An 8,545-nucleotide genomic window follows, 5' to 3' on the forward strand; every position below is an offset into this window, starting at 1 on the left:
AAAAAAAAAAAAAAAAAAAAAAAATGGGCTATCTTGTCATCAAAAGATAAGGATACCTTAAATGCCTATTACTAAGTAGAAGAAGCTGGTCTGAAAAGGCTACTATATAACTGCAACTATAACATTCTGCAAAATGCTGGAGATGGTTTGCAGGGTTAAGGGAATAAGTAATAAACAGGAAGAGCAGGGATGACTCTCACAACAAGGGAAGTATTCTATGAGGTACTATCAGGCTGGATACATGTCCTTATACATTTGCTCAAACTCATAGCATGTAAAACCACAAGAGTAAGCCCTAATGTAAATTATGGCCTTTGGACAACTATGATGTCTCAATGTAGGCTCCTCATTTTAACAAATGTACCACTATGTTGGGGGGGAGGTACTGAAATGGGTGAAGGCTACATATATATGCAGAACAGGGTATATGGGAAATCTATGTCCTTCTTAATTCTGCTGTGAAATTAAAACTGCCTTAACAAATAAAGTACATTTATTAAAAAAATCTAACCATCTAAAAATGTTTTTAATAACAAAAATTAAATCAATATTTAAAAACACGTCCCCATTTGTAATAAGAACTCTCAATAATAAATGCATAAAGAAAATGTGGTCTGTACATGTAACGAAATATTACTCAGTCTTAAAAAGGAAGAACATCTTGCCATTTGCAACAACATGCACATACCTGGAAGATAATTGTGCTAAGTGAAGAAATGAGCCAGACCGAAACAAAGTAGTACATAATCCCATTTGCAATAGTCTGGATGTATGTATTCCCCTAAAATTCATATGTTGAAATCTAATCACCAAGATGATAATATTAGAAAGTGAGGCCTCGGGGAATCGTGAGGTGAAGGCTCTTCCCTCTTGAATGAATTTAGGGCCCTCTTGAATGGACTGGGAGTGCCTTCATTCTCTGCCACTCTTTTGCCTTCCACCATGTAAGGATGCAGGAAGAAGTCTCTCCTCAGACACCAGATCACAGCACCTTGATCTCGGATTTCCCAGCCTTCAGAACTGTTAAGAATACATTTCTGTTATGAATTACCAAGTCTGAAGTATTTTGTTGCTCCAGCACAAATGAAGCCATGCTTCCTGTAGAGTCTGTGGAACTCCACTTAAATAAAAATAGGAAACAGTTAAACTTATAAAAACATAGAGCTGAATGGTGGCTAATGAGGTCTGAGGGGGAAGGGTAATTGGGGAGGTATTGGTTACAGGATGTAAGTTTTAGTTACGCAATGAGTAAATTCTAAATATCAAATCCACAGACCAATGCATGTAGTTAATACTGTATTGTATACTCAAAAATTTGTTAAGAGGATGGTATGCTTTGGATTTGTGTACTTGCCCACATCTCATATCAAACTGTAAGCCTCAAGGTTGGAGAAGGGAACTGGTGGGAGGTGACTGGATCATGGGGGCAGACTTGCCCCTGCTGTTCTCGTGACAGTAAGTTCTCAGGAGATCTGGTTGTTTAAAGGTGTACAGCACCTCCCCATTCACCACCCACTTCCTCCTGCTGCAGACACATAGGGCATGGCTGCTTCCCCTTCATCTTACACCATGATTTTAAATTTCCTGGGGTATCCACAGCCATGCTTCCTACAGCCTATGGAACTATGAGCCAATGAAACCTCTTTTCTTTATAAATTACCTAGTCTCAGGTAGTTCTTTATATCAATGGGAGAATGGACCAATAGAGAGAATGTAACTTATGTCAAATGGTTGTAGCCCAAAAGGGGCAGGGGAGAGGGAGGAAGAAACTTGTGGAGGCAAAGGTTGTTTATCGCATTGTTTGTACTGATGGTTCCATGGGTGAATATTTATCTCCAAAGCTAAGCATATTTTGCATGTGGGAAGAACGTAAATAATTTGTGGCCAGGTGAAAAACTGTGGTTTATTAAAGACTGCTACAGATTCTTACTATTTATCTTATTGAAAGGTAGAATCTAATTACTCTCTAATCTAATACCATACGTACAGGAAGACAGAAGGATATAATTTTTATTTCAGATTTGTTAAGCTTGAGGTGACTTTTGGATAGCTACAAAGAAGCATTCAATGGAGAGTTGAACCTGTGGCCTACAGTAGTGATCCCCAACCTTTTTGGCACCAGATTTTGTGGCAGACAATTTTTCCACAGACCAGGGTGTGAGGGGGGATGGTTTTGGGATGAAACTGTTCATCAGGCATCAGACTCTCTTAAGGAGCAGGCAACCTAGATCCCTCACATGCATAGTTCACGATAGGGTTCGTGCTTCTATGAGAATCAAATGCTGCCATTCATCTGACAGGAGGCAGAGCTCCGGCAGTAATGCTTGCTCATCTGCCACTCACCTTCTGCTATGCAGTACAGTTCCTAACAGGCCACGGACTGGTACCAGTCCATGGCCTGGGGTTGGAGACTCCTGGTCTGAAGGCCAGAGAAGTCCAAGCTGGAGAGAAACACAACTGCTACACAACAGAGAGCAGAACTGTTTAAAAAAAAAAAAAAAAAAAAAGAACTGCACAGTGGGATAGATGGGGAATTGGATGGAACACATGGATGAGCTATGTAAGGGAGAAGTAGAAGAATTCAGGAAAAAAAGACAAGCACCGTCAGTGAGGTCATGATAGAAACTAACACAGAAGAATTTCCAGAAGATCATGAACAGTAACGTGAAATGCAGGAGTACCCTCTTATCCATGGGGGATCCATTCCAAATCCCTTAGGAGATGCCTGAAACTAGAGCACCAAACCTTACATATACTATGTTTTTTCCTATATATACATGCCCTTGACAGTTTAATTTAAAATTAGGCACAGTATGATATTAACAACAATACAATGGAACAATTATAACAATATACTATACTAAAAGTTATGCGAATGTGGCCTCTCAAAATATCTTACTCTACTATATTCAACATACGCAAAATTTGCAAAATATCAAATATCAAAATATTCAAGATATTCAAAATATCGTACTGTATTTTCTGTCTGCAGTTGACTACACGTAACTGAAACCACAGAAAGCGAAACTGTAAATAAGGGGGATTACTGTACCCCACAAGATTCAAGTAAGGCAGAACAGAGAATAGCCACTGGATTTGCGTATAATGTATGCTAATGGTGAGCATTAAAATAAATCAATTAAGACTATATTGAATGAAAGAGTAAGTGAGCAGTGGAAATATTTGTCAGAAAATGTAATAGCGAACAATCTGCTACAAATTCTATATGTACAGATGAACTGACAGAAATGTATCGGGGGGTTATGTAAGGACCTGTGGTCAACTCAATCCTCCAGATGTTCTACGTTTCAGCCATGAATCAAGCAGGGCCTTCCAAAAGCTGTCTGGGACCACACTGTTCTTGCAACTCCAGAAAAACCTCATCATGGAAGTTGTGCTTTAGTACTAAGTGACTATTTCTACTGCCAAATGCCACAAGTGTGTATTTCCAGACTGATAGTAAAAAAACTTTCCACTATGTCATCTCTGTGACCAATGAAGTTAAGTGTTCCAGACTTTGGTGCCAGCAAGTCTGCCTGTCTCACGAGAATGCAGCACATACTCTTTGCAGGTTCCATTCCAATCATGTAACAAATGTGACTGCCTTTTTGATGCAGCATCAGAGAGACCAGACACACATTTGTAGTCAAGTTCAATGGCTTCTAACCTGCATATGTCTACACGCCATCATTATTTTATTTTTTTGAGACGGAGTCTCGCTCTGTCACCAGGCTAGAGTGCAGTGGCACAATCTCAGCTCACTGCAACCTCTGCCTCCTGGGTTCAAGTGATTCTCCTGCCTCATCTCCCAAGTAGATGGGACTACAGGCAAGCACCACCATGCCAGATAATTTTTGTATTTTTAGTAGAGACTAGGTTTCACCATGTTGGCCAGGATGGTCTCGATCTCTTGACCTCATGATCCACCCACTTCAGCCTCCCAAAATGCTGGAATTACAGGCATGAGCCACCGCACCCAGCCCACCAGCATTATTTTATTTATGTGCATTTCCTTTAACCTGAATTTTACTTATTTTTATTTTTCCATTTTAATCCATGGACTCCATAAAGGCAAAAAATGCAATGTAAAACAAAGTGAGACATATATAAACAAGTAACTCACCAGAGACTTATTCATTGTTGATCTTGGAAATGCACAAAGTACTCTGGAAGCATAGCTGGGAGAAAAATCGAATGGAGTGGATTAAGAGAGAACTGGTGTGGCTTGGTCCTAGATTTTCCTGCCCAAAACCCTCTACACAATAGCTGGAACAGACTAAAACAACAACAAAAAAAAAACCTCCCTGTGACAGACAGTCATTCATGCCTCAATAAGGGGCAACAAATACCCTGCTGAAGATGTACCCACAAGTACATTAACTGGTAGAGATACATATATTTTTGGGTTAATGAAAACATGTATTACCTACTGATTTAGGAACAATTAATTTACCCAAAGAAACGATTTAACAATTTAAACCAAAGAAAGATACATTTAGTCTTCAGTAAAATTAATATTATAAAATATACTTGGGCTGCATTAACTATTTCACTGCTAATAAAGAGATTCTACCTGATTTCATATAGGTGTTTCCACTAGAACACATCTTGCTTTTTTTAATATACCTAAGCATCATGGAAAGTATGCATCTTGCAAGCCAACATTCTTTGCCCACAATTATATAGGGGTGAAAACGTACATATTGTATATTTCTTGGGATACACTGTTTTAGTAATGTTTCCTAATTATATGTCTCCCTGTATCTAAGACCTCATATAGTATGCTGATAACAAATGGGGCTTTGCCATTTGACTTGCTTTGGCCAAATGCAACATTAGAAAATATGATGAAAATACAGGTTGGAAAAGTACTTGCCTACTGGTACTTCCCTTCTTAGACAAGGGTCAGCATGAACCACCAGACATGTGAGTAAAGGCACCAGATGACTAAAGCTTCATTTATGATCCAGACAACATTAGCATAGGAAATGCCCACGTGAACACATGCCAAAATGTGAATCAGTAGAACCTCAATCAAATAAAACAGTTGTTTCTTTTTAAGCCAGTGAGTTTTGGTTGGTTCTTTTCACAGAGAACACTGATAAACCTAAGCCACCAGAACGCAATTTTTTTTTTTTTTTTTTTTTTTTTTTTTTTTTTTTTTTTTTTTTTTTTTTTTTTTTTTTTTTTTTTTTTTTTTTTTTTTTTTTTCCCATTTATTTTTTTTATTGTATTTGAGACAGAGTCTTGCTCTGTTGACAGGCGCCAGCTGGAGTGCAGTGGCGCAGTCTTGGCTCACTGCAACCTCTGCCTCCCACAGAATGCAATATTTTTAAGACAACCATGTGAAGGAGCTAATGTGAAATTACTTGTCAAATACTATCATTAGAACATCACAACCTCATGTAGAAGCTTTGCAAATCACAATAAATGCCAACTTCATGGAAATCGGTGAGACCGTTGGTGCCAGGAGATGGTGTGAATCATAAAAAGCAACTGTTTGCATATCAGTAAACTGTGTTTTGAGGTTCTTTACATGATAAAAAAAAAAAATCTGTTGACTTTAAAACACAAAATACACAAAAAGGATCTCTTACAAGTGAGCATTGTGCTGTATTCTACTTGCATTTTAAGGTATTGGTTTGGAGTAGAAGTGGGACACAGCTTTTAAATACATAAAATATGCTATTGTTTTCCTACAGAATTTATAATTTCAGATTACCGACACTAAGTAGGAAACACTTGTGTTATCTACCCTTGAGATCACATAATTCACAAAAAGAGTTGGGGATAAAAAGAATAGTGATGGTTAAGGAAATGTTTCTTGTTGGCTGGTTGGTTTTGAGACAGAGTCTCACTTTGTCACCCAGGCTGGAATGCAATGGCACAACCACAGCTCACTATAGCTTTGCCCCCTGGGCTCAAGTGCAGTTGGGGCCACAAGTGCATACCACCACAACCAGCTAAATGTTTAATTTTTTTTTTCTTAATACATAGGGTCTTCCTGTATGGCCCGGGCTATTGTCAAACTTCTGGGCTCAAGCAATCCTCCTGCCTTGGCCTCCCAATGGCAAGGGAAAGTACTTTAATTTTTTTGTGGAGGGAGGGGTGGGCAGGCGAGGAGGGGCTGGGAAAGTACTTTAAAGCAATGTTTGTTCTTAGCTTAAGTGTCAACAAAAATTTCAAAAGGAAACAGTTTTGACTTGAGGCAGAATGAGTAACACCAGCCAAAAAGTCAGGATGCATAATATCTATATATCATGTGACCCTGGTATGTCACAGCTCCTCAAAGCCAAATTTTTTTCATCTTTCTCATAAGGTAGAAATACTGTGGCAAACCCTTACTGAACTACCTGGATGAGGATAGAGGGAGCTTCGGCATATCACTAGATGCTAAATTTGGTGGTAGACCTTTTTTTTTTTTTAAGACTCGAAGTCTCACTCTGTTGTCCAGGCTGGAGTAGACTGGCACAATTTCGGCTCACTGCAACCTCCGCTTCCTGGGTGCAAGCGATTCTCTTGCCTGTTTACCAAGTAGCTAGGACTACAGGTGTGCACCACCACACCCAGCTAATTTTTTAATTTTTTAGTAGAGACAGGGTTTCACCATATGTTGGCCAGGCTGGTCTTGAACTGCTGACCTCAGNTCTCACTCTGTCGCCCAGGCTGGAGTGAAGTGGCGAGACCTTGGCTCACTGCAACCTCCGCTTCCCGGGTTCAAGTGATTCTCCTGCCTCAGCCTCCCAAGTAGCTGAGATTACAGGTGCGCACCACACTCAGCTAATTTTTGTATTTTTAGTAGAGATGGGGTTTTTACTATGTTGGCCAGGCTGGTCTCGAACTCTTGAATTCAGGTGATTACCCCCACCTCGGCCTCCCAAAGTCGTGGAATTACAGGCGTGAACCACCACACTCAGCCTAGACTACTTTGAAGAAAGCTCAGACACTGGAAACACTGAGAAAAGGCTGAAGGAATGTAAGTGTCTTTACAGAGTACTCCAAACAGATCCTCTCAGGTATAACAGGTTATTTTTCCACCTAAGACCACTGTTAAGTCCCCTCCAATAAGGAACATCTCCTTGGCCCTTGCCTGTCATTCTCAGCCAAATTCGCCTCTTCCTTCTGAATGTTGGTCCAAACCTTCTGCTACCACCCAGTCTTTGAGAGCTACTGGATAAGGTATTATCAACCAAACCTTGAGCACTCTGAGGAGTGGGAAAATAATGGCTTGGGTCACACAAGCTGGGCTCTTCACCTTAACACTTCCTCTGCTTTGAGGTACCAGTGAGAGAGAGAGAGAGTCCAGAAGGGTGTTTAGATGGGATTCCTAAAAGGTGCCCTGGTCCAAACTTTGTAACACCTACTTTATTACAAAGAAAACAGGACCATCATCTGAGACCCCATCTTCCCTAGAAACCAAATCTTGTATAAACTCCTATAAACTAAAGTGGGAACGGGCGGGTAGGAAGGTGACACGGCAGAATCTTCACTTGCTGAAGAGACACTGGGAAACCCCACTAACACAACCGCCAAGTCGTACAGACGCTGTGCGCGCGCTGCTGTCGGAACCAGGGGCATCTCCCTAAAACTGTCCGTGTGCGACCTTTCGGGGGGCGCACGGACACGGTGCACGCAGCGCCGGAGCGCGGCCCCGCGCAGACCTTCCAGGCTCCAGCGGCCTGCAGACCCCGTCCCCGCGCCACCGGCCTCAGCCCCCCTCTCCGGGGCTCCGGAACTGGCTTCAGAGCCGGGACCCCACGCCCGCCCTCCCAACAGCGCCGCCCTTCCAGCCCCCGCCCGGGGCCGCTGCACTCACGGGTACGTCGGGTCCCGCCCACCCCGGGATGCGCCCACGCCTCTGCTCCCATCAACTGTGGCACGTCCGTCCCGTCTCCCTAGGGCGCCCCCAAGCCCGCGGGTTCCTGTTTCATCCTACCACCAACCAGCAGGGACGAACACACCCACCCCAGAGCCTCCACAGCAGCCTCTCAACGCCAGCAACAGCGGGATTCTCAGGCTGAAGATGGCGGAAGTGGGCGGGGCGGCGCATGCGCAAAGGAATCCAAAAGGCCCTTCCCACCGTCGTGTGCTGGTGACGTCATTGGAAGCCGAGACTGCGTTTCCCACGAGACCTTACGGTACTGAGGCGGGAAGTTCTGCTCCCGGCGGGAAGTTCTGCTCCAGGCGGGAGCCGAGGATGGGTCGGGTTCGGGATCCACTCGCCTGACAGACGTGGAACCTGGTTCTTTATTAAATCGGTTTGACAACCAGGCATATTGTGAGAATAATGGGAAAATTCGAATGCGGGCCAACCAGTCGATTATATTACTAAGTAACCTTTTTTTTTAAGTTCTGATATGTGTTGCTGTTATAGAGCAAACATCTGTGTGTGTGTGTGTGTGTGTGTGAGTGTGAGTGTGAGTGTGTGTGAGTGTGTGTGAGTGTGTTTGTGTGAGTGTGTGTGTGAGTGTGTGTGGGTGTGAGTGTGTGTGAGTGAGTGTGTGTGTGAGTGTGTGAGTGTGAGTGTGAGTGAGTGTGTGTGTGA

The 8,545-nt window shown here is 42.5% G+C and overlaps 1 long non-coding RNA gene across 1 annotated transcript in view; it reads right to left on the minus strand.

Annotated features, from left to right (window-relative positions):
- LOC119473284 overlaps nt 1–8,402 on the minus strand; it is a 33,577-nt gene extending 25,175 nt beyond the window's left edge. The window contains exons 1-2 of the long non-coding RNA XR_005202482.1: nt 7,966–8,402; nt 4,124–4,178 (exon numbers count right to left, since the gene is read on the minus strand). This is a non-coding gene — a long non-coding RNA (uncharacterized LOC119473284). The remainder of the gene's footprint in view (nt 1–4,123; nt 4,179–7,965) is intronic.
- Between the last annotated feature and the right edge of the window lie 143 nt (nt 8,403–8,545).

Source organism: Cebus imitator, unplaced genomic scaffold, assembly GCF_001604975.1.
Source record: "Cebus imitator isolate Cc_AM_T3 unplaced genomic scaffold, Cebus_imitator-1.0 Scaffold145, whole genome shotgun sequence".
NCBI classification, from domain to species: Eukaryota; Metazoa; Chordata; class Mammalia; order Primates; family Cebidae; genus Cebus; species Cebus imitator.